The sequence below is a fragment of the Perognathus longimembris genome, chromosome 1 (assembly GCF_023159225.1).
Source record: "Perognathus longimembris pacificus isolate PPM17 chromosome 1, ASM2315922v1, whole genome shotgun sequence".
Lineage (NCBI taxonomy): Eukaryota > Metazoa > Chordata > Mammalia > Rodentia > Heteromyidae > Perognathus > Perognathus longimembris.
This window is the reverse complement of record NC_063161.1, coordinates 127,786,663-127,805,357: the sequence shown is the minus strand read 5'-3', so window position 1 is coordinate 127,805,357 and position 18,695 is coordinate 127,786,663.

The following is an 18,695-nucleotide window of genomic DNA, read 5'->3' as shown; positions in this document are numbered from 1 at the left end:
AATGAAGAAAACATATAAATCAGAGTTAAAATGGCTTCTTATGACTAATTTGCTTTTTAAAATATTTGTCAACTTCTAGGTGAAAGGGGCACATCTATTGTGTTTATTGAACTAGAAGTTCAGAACTTTTTATCTTATAATATTTCTTTGATTTTATCAATGATGCTCTGCTAAGAAATGTTAGTGAAAATTAAAACTGAAGTCGAGAATCATTTAATATATGAGTTTACAAACATCTGCAAAACTTCAAAAGGGCAGTGATTTTATGTGTAAGAACCAGTGACTGCTAAAATCAGTTAATGATTTTAAACATTTACGTTGCAATAGTTTCCGCATGGAATGCCTCACCCACCGGATCCTGTGTCACTAAGAAGAGGATTTGAAACACTAAACACAATACAACTAAACTACCTGCTGCTACAGTCAAATTGCCACCAGAATTAACACTGAAGCAATTTCAGCAATGCAGGTGCTCACATATAATGAAGCTGACCCAAATTTTCTTCAGATGTTATCCAATGTGAATTGAAAATGGTAGGATTCCATAGGTAGGCAGCATCAGATTGTCTTTTCTTTTAACTTACATTTTATTTTGAAAATATCTTTGTAGTGGTATTGTACAGAAGAGTATTGATAATCCATGTAACAATCAATAGCTTAACATTCTATCACTTTTGCTCTGTATAAAGTCCTTGATTTCTCCATGCGTTTCAACAGTGTAAGTTAATAAAAAAAATCAGTTGCATCTGTAAAATGAAAATGGTTTTCTTGGTTTTTAAAATTAAAATACAGTAAACCATTATGTATCTTTACTCACCTTGAAATAATTCACTTGATATTTCTTTAATGTTTGCTTATAGAAAGAATATCTCAGGCTGGGAATATGGCCTAGTGGCAAGAGCGCTTGCCTCCCACACATGAAGCTCTCGGTTCAATTCCCTAGCACCACATATATGGAAAATGGCCAGAAGGGGCGCTGTGGCTCAGGTGGCAGAGTGCTAGCCTTGAGCGGGAAGAAGCCAGGGACAGTGCTCAGGCCCTGAGTCCAAGGCCCAGGACTGGCCAAAAAAAAAAAAAAAAAAAAAAAAAAAGAAAGAAAGAATATCTCGCCAACATTAGAAAGAAAACAATGACAAAGTAAATTTATTGAAGGCTTAGTAAATTTAGTTAAATTTTTTGATCTAGTCAATAATTTTGGAAATGTTTATTGAATGTAACAGTCTATTCATTTAGAGGGCTGGGGATATGGCCTAGTGGCAAGAGTGCTTGCCTCATATACATGAGGTTCTGGGTTCAATTCCCCAGCACCACATATACAGAAAATGGCCAGAAGTGGTGCTGTGGCTCAAGTGGCAGAGTGCTAGCCTTGAGCAAAAAGAAGCCAGGGACAGTGCTCCGGCCATGAGTCCAAGCCCCAGGACCGGCAAAAACAAAACAAAACAACAACAACAAAAAACAGTCTATTCATTTATATATTTTAATGAACTTTCTAATGTATAAAGTTTGCATATGCCTTATTAACCATAGATATTACATTTAATGTCAATATTTATTTATAACTTCATAATTTTATTCACAATTGAAGCCTCAACTCTTCTATATTTGACACCAGTAGTCCACTGATTTGAAAGAATTAAAATTTTGGATTCATTCAGCATCACCTGAATTATTATGGATTCATCCTTGAGGTCATCCCTCAAGTTATTTGGATTTAGGTCAGATGTCACTTTCTGAATTGTTACATTACATATTGCAGAAAAATCCATTTTGAACTAAATTGCTTAGATAGCACATTTGTATCATCATATTCTAACGTTATATGCCTGTAGATTTCAAGAGATGAAGTTCTATTTACAGGTTCCTAAAGGTTTACAATTGTCCTTAAATTATTTACTCCCCCTTTGTCACTGAATTTTTATTTCATATGAAGTTATTTGTTCAGTTTTACTATAATCTCCACCATACTGTTGTGGTTCCCACTGAAATTTAAACTTGGGGCCTTATACTTGCTATTCAGGTGGGTGTTGTAGCACATGAGTCATACTTCCAACCTTTTTTTGCTCTGCTTATTTTACACACATCGTCTTACTTTTTGCTCATACTGAGTTGGACAACAATTCCTCCTCTTTATGTTTTACATTGTTGATGGGTTGGAAACACATACTACATCCAGTATTGCAGTTTTGATTGAGATTGGTTTTTACAACTGTTTTTTTCTGCTCAGGGTTGGCCTAGAACAGACATGCTTTCTTGATCTTCACCTAACAAGTAGCTAGAATTGCAGGCCTGAGCTTCTGGTACTTGGCTTGAATTTATTTTTTTCATAAATAACCTAGCTGGGGAGGAGGAAGATGGCGCGGCCACAGTAGGGAGGCATCTCAGCTTGCTCCAACGGAATAGCGAGCTGGGAACTCCAGCACCCAACACCCCATCAAGAACCCAGCAAAACCAGCAGCCAGAAGCAATAGAGAAATGCAGGAAATGAAAAAGAACAAAAAAAGAAGAGCCTATAACTGGCACGGAGCCGGAAAATCTCCAGGGTACCCTCCCCCAACCCGCCAACCCTTGCCCGAACAGGGCCAGGATGGGAAAGGGGACCCGGTGCCGGCAAACTGACTGCTGAAAAGTCACGCCAGGAGTGCAGAGTCCAGACAGCAAGAACTCCACGTACCCCAGGGGGAGCACAGACGGATCGAGACAGATGGCGATCGGACATGAGTGGCGGGGGAACCAGGCAGTGCAGAAGGGGAGAGCCGGGGCTGCCACCTCCAAATGACCGAGTGCCGCACCCCAGCACCACAGCCCCGAAGGGCCAACAACAGCGTGGGACACACACACAATCCAGGACCAGTAAGTTCCCCATACCCCCCCCCCACGGGAGACCAGCTATTAGAGACCCAAACCCTACAAAGAAGCTAGATCTCCCTCCCTCTTCCTCCCCACCCTGAGGGAACAAAGAACCCCCAAATCAGGTGGCAAAAGGTCCCTTCAGACTCAGGGAAGACACAGGGGCTAGCAGAGGAGGGGCAGAGCAGCACCAAGGCAGCAGAGGAGCCTGAACCGGCTGCACTGGCCCTGCCCCCTTCCCAACAGGGGCCCCGGGACAGCAGACATTTGAAGCCCCACCTGAGGCGCCTGGGCCCCGCGGACTTTTTGAACAAAAGCCACAGGTGCGCTGGTGGGCAATACCAGCCCAGCAGGGACACCTGAGCCTGATCACACACACCCCTTGCAGCAGAGGCGCAGTCTGTGGCACCAACTCATGCCTGGACACTTGATCCCACTGGGGCCCACACATACCGCCCCCCACAGCAAACTCGCAAGAGGGCACAAGCACACCCCAACAACCCGGAGCTCGCTCTGGTAGGCGTACCCCGCACAGGTGGGCAGGGCCCCCCAGCGGAAATGCCGGTCTGATAGGCGCACCCACACAGGAGGGCAGAGCCCGCCCCCCCCCCCCTTGGCAGCGTCCACTCAGATTGGCAAATTTCACACAAGTGGGTGGGCTGCCCCTCAACAACACTGGCACCAGAGCAATCCACACAGGAGGGCAAATGGCCTGAGAGGAAAAAAGAACCAAAGAAGAGAAAAGCCTCCACGCCATGCTGAATCAGCAACCAGCAAACCCCCAACAGTGGCACGCTAGGGTCAGCACAACACAGCAGCAGGACACTATCCCGCAGAGAAAGACACAGAACCTACCCACCCCCAAGTGCAGTGAGGGTGACCACCTCAGCAACAACCGAGACGGGCACGCTCACCCATTGGGCAGTAAGTTTCAACAGCCAAACTCAAACCTGGAGCCAGGACACAAACAAGTCTCACACTGATGAACCAGTGGGAACCAGCACAAAGCCAAACCAGGGAAGCCACCCACAGATCTCCAGATGCGCAAATCACAAAGAAATGTAACAAATTTCATTAAAGGGCAAGCCAACTCGCCAGCTCCAAAAAGCAGCATGACTGAAGAGGAGATGGAGAATAAGAAAACAACTGAGGCTTTGTTAGCAGAAATGATGGGAAGCCTCAGAAACAAAATCAGAAAACAATTCCAGGAGTTCAGAGTGGAAGTCTTGAAGGACATCCAGAAAGCCAAGAAAGAAATGGAAGCAAAAATGGATACAGTGCAAACCTCCGTCAAAGAAGACCTTAACATCCTGACAAGTGAAATGCATGAAAAAATAGACTTAAAATACAACCCTTTAAAGGAAGAAATTTCCATGATCAGAGCTGATCTGACAACCATAAATAGCTCTCTGACATCCATAAACTCTGCACTTGAATCCACGGGACAACGAACTGACCATATGGAAGCCAGAATCTCTCTCGGACCATGATGCAGCCGATAAGAACCAGAAAATTACCACACTCCAACAAATGGTAAAGCTCCACGGCAGACTAATCCGGGTTCTAGTGGACAAAGACAAGAGCATAACTGGAATAGAAGAAGGAGCCAAATACCATAGCACAGGGCTTCAAAATATACTCAAAAGTGATTGCAGAAAACTAGCCCAATCTCACAAGGGACCCCATCCAGGTAACCGAAGCCTATAGGACACCTGCAGACCAGATCCTAGAAAAGCCACGCCAAGGCACGTAATGTTCAAGACTTCAGATCTCAAGAATAAAGAGCAAATTTTGAATGCAGCCAAAGCGAAGAAAGAAATTTATTACAATGGGAAGAAGATCCGAATAACAGCAGACCTCTCCATACAAACCTACCTTGCACGAAGAGAATGGACGAACACCATCCAAGTCCTACAAGCTAACAATTGCCAACCTAAAATAAAATATCTAGCGAAGCTGGAGTTCATATTCTTGGGGAAAACCAGATATTTCCATAGCAAAGAGGATCTAAAGGAGTATGTGAATAAAAAACCAGTCCTACAGCAAATTCTAAGAGGGGACTGCCACCCATCAGAAACTGTACAGGAAACACAGACAGAAACAGAAAGAAACTACAATAGCCAGAGCCCAACAGAAAGAGCAGCTCACTAAAGACAAGAAAAAGAAAAGAGGAAAAACAGCCCAACAAGAAAATGGAAGGAGAAAAAACACTGTTATCCTTGACCTCTTTGAATATAAATGGTATAAACTCTATGATAAAGAGGAGCAAGCTGGCAGAATGGATCCACAAACAAAAAGTTGCCATCTGTTGTCTACCAGAGACCCACCTTACAACAAGGGATAAAAACAGGCTCTGAATGAAAGGATGGAACAAGATCTTCCAAGCAGATGCACCTAACAAAATGTCAGGAGTAGCCATCCTGATCTCAGACAAGCTGGACTTCTCATTAAAATCAACTCAAAAAGACAAAGAAGGTCACTACATTTTAATACAAGGAAAAATCCAGAATCAAGACATCACGGTGATAAATGTATACTCACCGAACCAAAGAGGCCCTACATATGTCAAGCAAATTCTCACAGAACTACAGAACAAGATAGACCCAAACACAATCATAGTGGGTGACTTTAATACCCCACTCTCTCCAAGAGACAGATCCAACACCCAGAGGATTAGCAAGGGAGCTGAGGACCTAAGTAACACCATTTCCCAAATGGATCTGACAGATCTATACAGAATCTCCCACCCTACAGAGACCCAATATACCTTCTTTTCAGCAGCCCATGGATCATACTACAAAATAGACCATGTCATAGCCCACACAAAGATCCTCAGCAAATACAAAAGTATTGATGTCATCCCATGTCTTATATCTGACCACAGTGGTTTAAAGGTAACCCTCAGTAACAACGGTTACCACAGAGGCTATACACATGCTTGGAGGCTAATCCCCACACTGTTACCTAACACTTGGGCCACAGACCAAATTAAAGGTGAAATTAACGAATTCATAAGCCACAATGACAATGAAAATACATCACAAAGAAACCTATGGGATACAGCTAAGGCAGTACTGAGGGGAAAGATCATTGCCCTCAGCACTCACATTAAAATAATGGAAGCAGAGCAGGTGAATAACCTCACGTCAAAACTAAAACAACTGGAGAAACAAGAAATGATCGAATCTAAAATGACTAGGAGGAGAGAGATCACAAAGATTAAAGAAGAGATAAATCTGATCGAAAATAGAAAGACCATTCAACAAATAAATAAGACTAAAAGCTGGTTCTCTGAGAAAATAAATAAAATTGACAGACCCCTCGCAAGACTTCCAAAAAAAAAAAAAACAAAACAAGAGAAGAGACTCATATAAGTAAAATAGGGACTCCACTGGAAATATAACAACAAGTACACACGATATTCAAACAATCATAAGGAATGATTTGCAGAACCTCTACTCACTAAAAAACAATAATTTTACAGAAATGGATCCATTCTTAGAGAAGTATAAACTGCCCAAACTGAACCAAGAAAAAATAAATCAACTAAATAAATCAATAACGTACAGCGAGATACAGGGGGTAATCAAGAACCTCTCAACAAAGAAAAGCCCAGGCCCAGATGGATACACCAACTAATTCTATAAAACCTTTAGTGAGGAGCTAATACCAATACTTCTCAAACTCTTCCGCGAAATAGAAACAGAGGGAGAATTCCCAAACTCATTCTATGAAGCTAATGTTATACTCATCCCCAAACCAGGCAAAGACCCAACAAAAAAAGAGAACTACAGACAAATATCACTAATGAACACAGACGCAATGCTCCTCAATAAAATATTAGCTAACAGGATCCAGAAACTGATCAAGAAAGTTATACATCAATACATCATGACCAAGTAGGCTTCATCCCACAGTCACAAGGATGGTTCAATATCCGTAAATCAATCAATGTAATTCACCACATAAACAGAACTAAAATCAAGAATCACATTGTTATCTCAGTCGATGCCCCAAAAGCCTTTGACAAAATACAACATACATACTTATTAAAAGCTCTGGAGAGAACAGGAATAGATGGAACATTCCTCAAACCAATAAAAGCCATATACAACAGACCAATTGCTAACATCATATTAAATGGAGAGAAACTTAAATAATTCCCCCTAAACTCAGGAACAAGACTAGGATGCCCACTCTCCCCACTTCTTTTCAATATAGTGCTGGAATCCCTAGCCATAGCAATAAGGTAAGAGGAGGACACCAAAGGCATCCACATCGGCAAGGAAGAAATCAAGCTATCCCTATTTGCACACAACATGATATTATATCTGAAAGACCCAAAAAACTCAGTCCCCAAACTCCTACACCTAATAAACCATCTTGGCAAAGTAGCAGGATTCAAAAGCAATCCACAAAAGTCAGCAGCTTTTCTGTACACCAGCAATGTACAAACAGAAAAGGAAATTAAGGAAACAATTCCATTTACAATAGCCATAAAAAAAAAGGACCTAGGGATCAACCTAACCAAGGACTCAATGGACCTATTTAATGAGAACTATAAAAATCTAATAAGTGAAATCAAAGAAGACACAAGGAGATGGAAAGACCTCCCATGTTCATGGGTAGGCAGAATCAATATAGTGAAAATGGCCATATTGCCCAAATTGTTATACAAATTCAATGAGACCCCTACCAAAATTCCAGTCACATTCTTCACTAAAATAGAGAAAGCAATCCATAAATTCATATGGACCAGCAAAAGATAGCCAAAGCAATTCTAGGCAAAAAAAGCAGTGCAGAAGGTATCACAATACCAGACTTCAAGCTCTACTATAGGGCCATCATAACAAAAACAGCCTGGTATTGGTATAAAAACAGACCAGAAGTCCAATGGATCAGAAATGAAGATCCAGAAATAAAACCGCACTCTTACAGTCAGCTGATATTCGACAAAGGAGCTAAAGACATACAATGGAATAAACAGAGCCTCTTCAACTACTGGTGCTGGAAAAACTGGGCAGCCATATGCAGAAAACTCAAAGTAAACCCAAGCCTATCACCATGCACCAAGATCAACTCAAAATGGATCAAGGACCTCAATATCAGACCTGATTCCTTGAAACTACTGAAGGACAGAGTAGGAAAGACGGTAGAACTTATAGGCACAGGAAGGAACTTCCTGAATATAGTCCCAGAGACACAACAAATAGGGGAGAGAATTGACAAATGGGACTACTACAAATTAAAAAGTTTCTGCACAGCTAAGGACATAGCCACCAAAATAGAAATTCAGCCAACCATATGGGGAAGTATCTTTATCCGCACAGCAACAGACAAAGGCCTAATATCCATCATCTACAGAGAACTCAAAAAACTAAGCCCCTCTAAGCCCAGTAAACCAATTAGGAAATGGGCAAAGGAGCTAAAGAGAGACTTCACAAGAGAAGAGATTAAAAGTGGCAAAGAAACATATGAGGAAATGTTTAACATCCCTGGTAGTAACGGAAATGCAAATAAAGACAACCCTGAGATACCACCTCACCCCAGTTTGAATGGCCTATACTCTGAACTCAGGCAACAACAAATGCTGGAGGGGGTGCAGGGAAAGAGGAACCCTTCTCCATTGTTGGTGGGAGTGCAAATTAGTACAACCACTTTGGAGAACAGTATGGAGGTTTCTCAAAAAGCTCAAAATAGACCTACCCTATGACCCAGCCATTCCACTCCTAGGCATCTATCCTGAACAGCAGGTCCCAAGATATCAAAAAGACATTTGCACTTCCATCTTTATCGCTGCACAATTCACAATAGCCAAAATATGGAAACAACCCAGATGCCCCTCCACAGAAGAATGGATCCAAAAAATATGGTACCTATACACAGTGGAATACTACATAGCGATTAGGAATGGTGAAATACTGCTATTCGCAGGAAAATGGTCAGAACTTGAAAAAATAATGTTGAGCGAGACAAGCCTAGAACACAGAAAGCAAAGGGGCATCATCTCCTTGATATATGACTGTTAAGGAGGGGGGAGGGGGAGACAGTAGAGAACAGGTCTGTGAAACCAAAAACGTCTTGTCAAATGGTATTTCCCACAGGATTGTGTCAGCGACCCAACACTATGTAACTAAAACTAAACAACTACTCAACATATAAAGGTCAAAAATTGACCTCTCAGTGAAATACAGTAGCTCAAAAGCTATGTATGTACATTCATATAAGACTACTGTCGACATATTGTCTACTGTTAACATTACATTTAAAGCCCTAGGCGAATTTTCTTTGATGTAGGCCATGTGGCTACTGTATATGGTTTTGATACATTGTGTATTGTATATATGTCTACCCGACCTAGGGAAGGGAAAGAAAAACAGGGTGTAAGATATCACAAGAAATGTACACACTGCCCTACTATGTAACGGTACCCTTTTTGCACAACACCTTGTCAAAAATTTTTTGTTTAATTAATAGATAAATTTAAAAAATAACTTAGCTCGTAAGATAAAACAAAATCTGAAATCACAACCATCTCTCATAATTACTGAGGATACTCTTTTTTTTTTTTTTTTTTTTTTTTTTTTGGCCAGTCCTGGGGCTTGGACTCAGGGCCTGAGCACTGTCCCTGGCTTCCTTTTTGCTCAAGGCTAGCACTCTGCCGCTTGAGCCACAGCGCCACTTCTGGCCGTTTTCTGTATATGTGGTGTTGGGGAATCGAACCCAGGGCCTCATGTATACAAGGCAAGCTCTCTCGCCACTAGGCCATATCCCCAGCCCCACTGAGGATACTCTTATTTTCACTTTATTATAATGATTTTCATAAGAAAAAAATCACATAGTCCATCCATTTACTGTATTTCCTTCCATTTGCTTCAAAACAATCTCTCTAATGATTTGTGCATAACTTCTGTACACCAGTGTTTTCACATTTTATCAATTCTTCTTCATAATCAACTCATTATATTCCATCCTATTGCCACCAGAAGGTGTATTTTCCAGAAAATTTCTTCTTACATTTAAGATTACCTATGCTCAGCCCATCTATCTTGAGAAGTAAAGAAACAGGATAGATACAGTAATTCTATGATCTGAACAGAAATAATTTTATGTTTATCCATTTGCTGTTTGATCAATGCTTAGAGGAACAGCTTGCTTTTTGCTTTACTTGGCAAAGTAAAGCTTTTGGGGTTACTAAAAAACTGGAGGTTAAATCGCCACAATTTGTTCACTAAAGTATCTGGCAGTTGATTTTGGCTGTCCTTGCAGGCTTTAGCAGAGGCTAGCTGTCTGAACACCTTAAAGAGCCAACCCTCTTCCTCTAGCCTAGGCTTCTTCAAAATGTATAACTTCCAAATGCAAGGATTCAAAAGAGAGAGCCAAATGAAGTCCACATTTTCTTTCCAACCTGGTCTAAAATACCACTTACTGTCCTTTCTGCTATCTTCTAGGTATTAATTAGGATCCCTAAAACTGTTTATTCATTTTTGTTTAGAGGAACCAAGGATAGAACTCAGAGCCTTGCACTTGTTAGGCAAGTACTGTACCACATCAGCCACAACTCGTACTCTTAGTGCCTCAATTTGCTTTTTTGTTTTGAGTCATGGGTTTTTTCCTGTGCTGGCATCAGACCCTTATCACTCTTTTTGCACTTTCTACGTAACTGGAATTATAGGCAGATGGCAGCCAAGCTGCCTCGTGTGTCCTGATACAGAGAGGGCAAAGTTCTGGAAAAATAAATTATGAAAACTTGGAATTTCCAAAACAGAATAATATACATTATATTACTGCAATGTGCTTAAAAAAGACTGAGAATGAATCATAGTTGTAGAGTCATTGTTTTTGGTTCTATTTATTGTATGCTACTATTAATATTTTGGAGGCTCTCCAATTAAATTCACTAAGGCCATTGGCGAATCTGGGGGATCAGATGCACAGAATAGAAGATGGCTTATTTCACATAGTAATGGCATTTGGAGTCCAACTCACAATATTGTCATTTTTATGTGTGCCAGGACTGAAGGGATGCATGACAAATCATTTTGATTAGACTGTTTACCAATATGTAAGATTTTCTAAGACCTGTTTGGAGACTGAATTTAGAAGGTTAGATGACCAACATCTGGAGAAAGAAACTCTTCCTAGCATTTACAGTGAGAACAATCTCAATGCTCTTAGCAAAGCAAACTATACTTCTAGTGCCATTCCATTTCTTACAGACTGCAGAAGTGTTCAAGTATGATATGTCATCTTTGGAACAGATGAGACCTTTTTAGTTTGTTTGGGGGTTCTGCAGCTCTAAGAGTAGTGTAGTGACCATGTGATTTATTCCCTCTAGTTCTACAAACAATATTTGTATAGTAAACCAATGTTTTTTTCCAACTGGTATTTTTTAAGCTCTGGAAGGTAGATGTGTGAATACTAAGCCGATTTACTTTGCATTGGGGGAAGGTGATTTCTATGTCAAAGATGGAAATATAGTTGAGAGCATCATTCTAGTTACTGCACATCTGTAATACTTTTTCTTTTAAAGAACAGGAGGTTTATTATGTCAAGGACAATATGAGTCAATGGTTTTAAGGGATTTAATAATAACCATGAAAAATCATTTCTGTGATATATTGGTTATGACATATCTTGCAAAGTGTCATGTAGAACTTGCTGAATTGTATCAATGAAGGCTGTAATACTTAGAGCAGAGAAAGTTCTTTAAATGTAGGTCATTGTATTCTTTTGTATAACCAGATACAAGTATCAAGAAAGCATTTTATGATACTCAAACAATGAAACTGAAAACTGTATTTTTCATTCATTTTAAGCTACCTCCCATAATAGACATTGCATGAGTGAGGTTATTATCTAAATGTCAGCTAACAAAGAGTGGGCCTCTAGCAGTCTAGAGGTTCCGCTGTTTATAATAATATATTTAATGTGAAAAAAATAAATTGTTGAAAATATTGCTTGGTGTTCTATTTTGTCTGTTTGGACAAGTACTGGAGCTTGAACAAAATGAGGTGATTTTATTATTGAGAATATTTTTATCATAGGAAAATGATAGGCAATTATTGTATACTCTGTGTTGTGTACTAAATACATTTAGTGTTGCCTGAAATATGTCTATTAAAGAAGGGATCACATTCTGAAAAGAATAGAAGCAGAGAGATGTTTGTAGTGAATTGAAGTAGCTTTTGAGAAGGAAGTTTCAGAGAGTGGCAAAGAATTTCTGGCTCAAGCTCAGCAGAATTTATTGATGTATACTAGAAATTCTCATAGACAATTTCAAGGCCTGAGAGAACCAAAATACTAAACGTTAAAGACTTACAGAACATCAAACATACTGATAGTTCTCTCACTGTGTCAGTTAAATTGTGAAGTTGTACTGAAAAGGAACCTAAAATGAATCATCAGAAAGTACATAAGAAGTGTAAAGACTGTTTTGGTGTTTACTTTTAATGTTTTTATACTGACACCAGGAATCATCACTTGGAATAAAAAAAAAGAAGAGTTCCCACTAACATATGAAGCCCTCTATTGAAAGATGAAACATAGTAATACTATAGGAAAAATACAAAAGCTACACAGAGATGGGATTCAGTATTATCATATGTTTAAATTAGGCTTGATTCAAATCAGGCCTAATAAATTAGTCATTTCCCAGCAGTGTAGCCAACTTTTCATGAAGAAAAACAATAACCAATATCATTACAATGCTTTAAATCACTGTATAATAAATCATACAATAGTGTTTAGGCACGCTGATTAGAGAGATATATTAAAAGGGAAAGAAGATCAAAGAAGGAAACGGCTAGAAAATTTGGAAATGGAAATGACCCAACCCAGACTTTGAAGAATTAAATGCTCAAGTAACTAGATGCAAAGTAGATGACGGAGGTGACCAAGCCATAATCTCTCTAGATAGAGTTAGTTAAACAAATTGCATGAAGCCTTCTTTTTTTTTTTTTTTTTGGCCAGTCCTGGGGCTTGGACTCTGGGCCTGAGCACTGTCCCTGGCTTCTTTTTGCTCAAGGCTAGCACTCTGCCACTTGAGCCACAGCGCCACTTCCTGTATATGTGGTGCTGGGGAATCGAACCCAAGGCCTCATGTATATGAGGCAGGCACTCTTGCCACTAGGCCATATCCCCAGCCCCGAATGGAGCCTTCTTAATGAAACATAAGATAATATAACAGACAGACTATTAGAGACCTAAGAAAGTGAGATGAATTCACTGGAGAGATCAATAGAGATTTTTTTTTTAACCAGTCCTGGGGCTTGGAATCAGGGCCTGAGCACAGTCCCTGGCTTCTTTTGCTCAAGGCTAGCACTCTGCCGCTTCAGCCACAGCGCCACTTCTGGCCATTTTCTGTCTATGTGGTTCTGGGGAATTGAACCCAGGGCAAGCACTCTTGCCACTAAGCCATATCCCCAGCCCAACAAAGAATATTTCATTGGGAACACCATAAGAGGAAAAGGAGGGGACCATGTAGGTTAATTTTGGATAGTTGTAGAAAGAATTTAGCATCTGAGAGTGAGGTAGATGCTAATTCATCTAGATTCTTTTCTAGAGACAAATATTTGGCTACTATTGTAAGTGTAGTAAGAGAAACTAAAGAGTTTTAATTTGTGGACTAAATGAGTGTATGTTTTGAAAACTCCCCTTTCTCTGGGATGGTGTATTACAGGGTAAGGAAATGTCATAATATAGGATAACCAAGATGGTGATTCAGATCATGATCAATGGAGGAGTTCATTGAATATAGTTTGAAATTGGGCTTAAAAATTGATGATTAGTTAGCTATAAGAGCTAAAGAATCAGTAGCATAAATTGTTTTACAAAAGTTATTAAAAAGGGGGAGGGGGAGGGGGGAAATGAGGGAGGAGGTAACAAATTGTACAAGAAATGTATGCACTGCTTTACGCATTAAACTGTAACCCCTCTGTACATCACTTTGACAATAAATAATTAATTATTTAAAAAGTTATAAAAATATTTCCTTATATACTTCTCAGAGTGTTGACATATTTCAATAAATGACTTGGGTGTGGATAAACACTGCATCTCATTTAGCATTTATTTTATTTTGTTTCACTTAAAAATTGTATGCTTTAATGAGAGTCTTTGAATCATTAAATATATGTATTTTTTTCTTCTTTTTAAATAATTACTTATTTATTGTCAAAGTGATGTACAGAGGGGTGACAGTTTCATACGTAAGACCATGGGTACATTTCTTGACTATTTGTTACCTCCTCCCTCACTCCTCCCTTCCCCCTCCCCCTTTCCCTCTCCTCCAATGAGTTGTTCAGTTGGTTTACACCAAATGGTTTTGCAAGTATTTTTTTGGAGTCACTTGTCTTTTTATCTGTTGTCTCTCAATTTTGATATTCCCTTTCACTTCCCTGGTTCTAATACCAGTATATACAGTATCCAGGGTACTCAGTTGGAGGGGATATGGCCAAAAGGAACCCTATTTCATTGTTGGTGGGAACATAAACTGGTTCAGCCACTCTGGAAAGCAGTATGGAGATTCCTCAGAAGGCTAAACATAGAGCTTCTCTTTGACCCAGCAGCCCCACTTTTGGGCATCTACCCAAAAGATTACAAACAAGAACACCTAAAGCCACCAGCACAACAATGTTCATCGCAGCATAATTTGTCATTGCTAAAATATGGAACAATCCTAGATGCCCCTCAGTAGATGAATGGATGAGGAAAATGAGGTACACATACACAATGGAATTTTATGTCTCTATTAGAAAGAATGACATTGCCCCATTTGTAAGGAAATGGAAGGGCTTGAAAAAAATTATACTAAGTGAAGTGAACCAGACCCAAAGAAACATGGACTCTATGGTTTCCCTCAGAGGGAATAATTAGCACAGGTTTAGGCTAGTCACAGCAGAGGATCACAAGAGCCCAATAGCTATTCCCTTATAAACAAATAAGATGATGCTAAGTGAAATGAACTCCATGTTAAATATATTTTGTTGTAGGTATTCTCTCCTCTTGCTTTATGGTTGGCATTTCTGCATTCCTTAATTGAACAGTTCCTGGTGAATTTGTGTCTTTGATTTTTTTTTGCCATTATAAGTACTTCATACTCCTAACAAGGATTATGATGTGTACAAGAGAAAGAGAAAGAAAAAATAAGCACTTATCATGCTATTTCATTAATGTGTTCAATAGAGAATGTTAAATCGTGATCCAGAAATTCTGAGCATTTTTATTATGCTTTATTTTTCTGCTTCAATTTTGTAGTCAGTATAGTCAAATATACTTAAACAATACTCTCTTATATTTCCTCCACCTGTTTGAGTTTTTTAAATAATATCAACTAAACTGTATATGATGTTACCGCTCATCTCTTTTTTTTTTTTTTTGGCCAGTCCTGGGCCTTGGACTCAAGGCCTGAGCACTGTCCCTGGCTTCCTTTTTGCTCAAGGCTAACACTCTGCCACTTGAGCCACAGTGCCACTTCTGGCCGTTTTCTGTATATGTGGTGCTGGGGAATCGAACCCAGGGCCTCATGTATATGAGGCAAGCTCTCTTGCCACTAGGCCATATCCCCAGCCCCACGCTCATCTCTTTAATTAAATGTCAAAAATCACTTAAGATTTGAAAAGCACGAAGCCTTAGGTATTGGCATTAGGTATAGTTAGTCCTATTTGCTACTACTCCTGTGTTGCTATTTAGTCATGTAGATAGATAAAAAGTAAATGAGTGGGAGAAAGGAGAAGCAGAAAAGAGTGATAGAAAAAGTAAAAGCAAACTTAAACACAATACCCAAAGATTGCATTAACTTAGCAGGCATTTTATGCATTGACATTTGCATTTAGGCACTTCTTGAAGCAGGTATGGGAGGAAGAAGAATACAGACTGTGATAAAACAGATGTCGAAAAGGACCCCTGCCCAAATAATTTCTTCAGGCTAATATGCTCCTATTAGAAGCCATTTGTATAATTTTATAGGAAGCTTTATCTTGTGTCTAGTATAAGTTGCCATCCACAATGAATAAATAATTTGACTCTATTTTGCAAGCCGTGGTATAATAAGGGCTTTCCTGCTGCCACCATTATCACATTAGCTTGGATTAATTGATCTATTCATTATCTGCCAACTCAGAGATAATTTGGTCTAAGAAAAAAGCAGCAAATGCATTTGATTGCAGACCAGAGGCTAAGTAAGCATCTTATCTTGAGGTTCTGCCCTAGAGAAACACCAGAAGCAATGGGAAGGTTTTTAGGCATGTTTGTGGCCTTATCTACTTCACAGAATTGACAAAAATCTGCAATTGATACTTGCAGCCAAGTTAGGGACATTCAAATAAAATTTGACTAGCAGAGAATCATAGCAATGGGCAGTCCACATGATGAATGTTATTTAAGATTGGGAATATCGTTGTCCTTTAATTAATTTAAACAATTCCATAGGGGTCACCCTAACTAGTAGGAAAGTACCTTGATGTGGTAGAAGCACATTATTTGGGTGGTGTGTATCTGTCTAGGCTTGTATTTGATCCCACAGGCTTGGTTGAGTATCTATCTGAGAAAAATAGACAATGACTTATTTTTGTTGAAATCCAGAGCAAACCTTTATGCCTAGTTTGTGGTGCTGTGTGAACAGTAATGAAAGAGACAATTAGCAACATCATTGTAGCTAAACCCCAGTAAATTGGGGTTGAAAGGTATCTGGACAAAAGCAATGCTCTTCATCATTGCTTTGAATCATAGCAGGCTATATTCACCAGGGCTCACTGTGAAAGAATGATAGTCCCATGAGTGATGTAGTGAGCCAGCTAATAAAAGAGGCTGAAGCCTCAAATAGGGGGAGAGTGTGTAAAAAGTGTATGTACAGAGTCTGCTGTGGAGTTATTAGCACAAAAGTAAAACTGTTTCAGTGTTTATCTCAGAGAACTGTCTCAGATTGGATTACTGGCTTAGCCCAAGATACTGAAAAATCATTGAAGGATTCATTGAAGATGGTCTAGAGATTTCTAATTTAACTCTCTGGCTTGTGATGAAACAGTGGGAAAAAAAAAATCCTGCCAAACTGGCTGTTTGATTAGCAAGATAACAATAGAGATTGATTGACACTCAAGCCAAACTGCTGTTCAAGACAAGATGGGAGTTGAGGACCTGTTTGAAAGACTGGTAATCCTTGTGCCTTAGCTTTCTAAGAGCTGGGTTTACAGGCATGTGATGCGGTCTTCACACTTTTTGCATATAGGGGTACATGATCTTTCAAGCAGGAAAGTTTTCATTGAAAATGAAACAATAGATTGAGATTGTATATTTAATTACTGCATTTCTAATGACCCCATGTCTTGGCTTTCCTTAGGAAATTATGTATGCTAAAACCTTCAAAACCTTCAAAAGCAATTCTTTTGAGATTTAGTACTTTGAAAGACAATGATTTCCTAACACTGGATAAGGTTTTGTTTTAGTTGGGAAAAGAATGAATACCAGATTCATAGCACTGAAGGTTTGTGGTGAAAGACCTAAAGTATGCATTTTAGCAAGTATTTACAGGGGAAAGCTAAATATTACCCACAGAATTCCAATGATGTTAGAAATTCAAATGTGTTTACATTTGTGATGAGGGATATTCTATTACTAATGAAAATATACGTTATAAATGCTTTCCTGTGATAAAGAAATAAATCAATATTGATATGATATTCATCAAGATTAATTCACCACATATTTTCCTTCTAGTCATATTTATATGAAATTGTTTATTACCATTACTGTTCTGTTTTTATGAAGGCACGTGAGTCATGTAGAACATGCTACAATGCCAGATCTTTAGAAGTTTCTAGTCCTTACTAATGATCAATAGATTTCACAAAAAGCTGCTTCTACTTTAATGGTCTGTACAGGGACGGAAGAGAGTGGTTTCTGTCCTATTATCCACTTGAAAGTATAGAATTTAGAACAGGTAATGAGGTTATTTCAGCCTTTTCCTTTGGCAAGTGACTTTTAGGGAATTTAATTTTTAAATCTAGATTCTTTCCAATAGTTACAAACAAAAATGTGAACCAACAATCTACATTTGCAAGAAGGCGTCATTGGCAATGGAAAAATATATGTTGGAATATTTGTAGAATACAAACAGTTAGATGTCCTTTCAGTTGAAGAACAGCATTTTTCACTGTGATTGAACCTTTTACTGTGACAGTGCCTGTCTCATGAGCTTGGCACTATTTACATGTTGCTAAACAGAGACCTTTGATGTAAAGTATGTAGTGCCTTAAGTCATGATAACTACCTATGATTATGAGTTCTGAAGACAGATACTATTAATTCAAATACCATATTCCAGGCATAATGAAACAGGCCCAGAAAGATGATAGATCTTCAGAACAAAAGGGGTAGAAAACGAAAGGTCCTAGTGGCCATTTCATGAGCTACTTTCCTTTCCTTAATCATATGGGCATGTCAGAAACACTAATATGGATCTATAGTGGTCTACCAGCACATCTTGTGGGCAGTATCAGCATATCTATGGTAAATGGTAGGCTGCGAATATTCTCAAAGGCATTTGAATGGACACACGTGCAGAGAGAAGCAAATTAGACAATAGTAATTTCTTCTCAACTATAATAATGTGGTTTCATAACTTAGACCAGTAAGATCATGCAGTCCTCGTGGTACTTGCTTTGCTAGCAAGAATGTCTTCAAGTTTGCTCTTGAGTTCTTTTGAACTGACCCTAAGAATCTTTTATAATTCCCTTAACTTTCTGGTATGAATTCTAAGTTCACCTTGTATATTTGTTGCTTCAAAGTTAGAAATGGTTCATATTCAAGAAGCACAGTTTTGTAAACACTAGAAGAAGTATTTACATCAA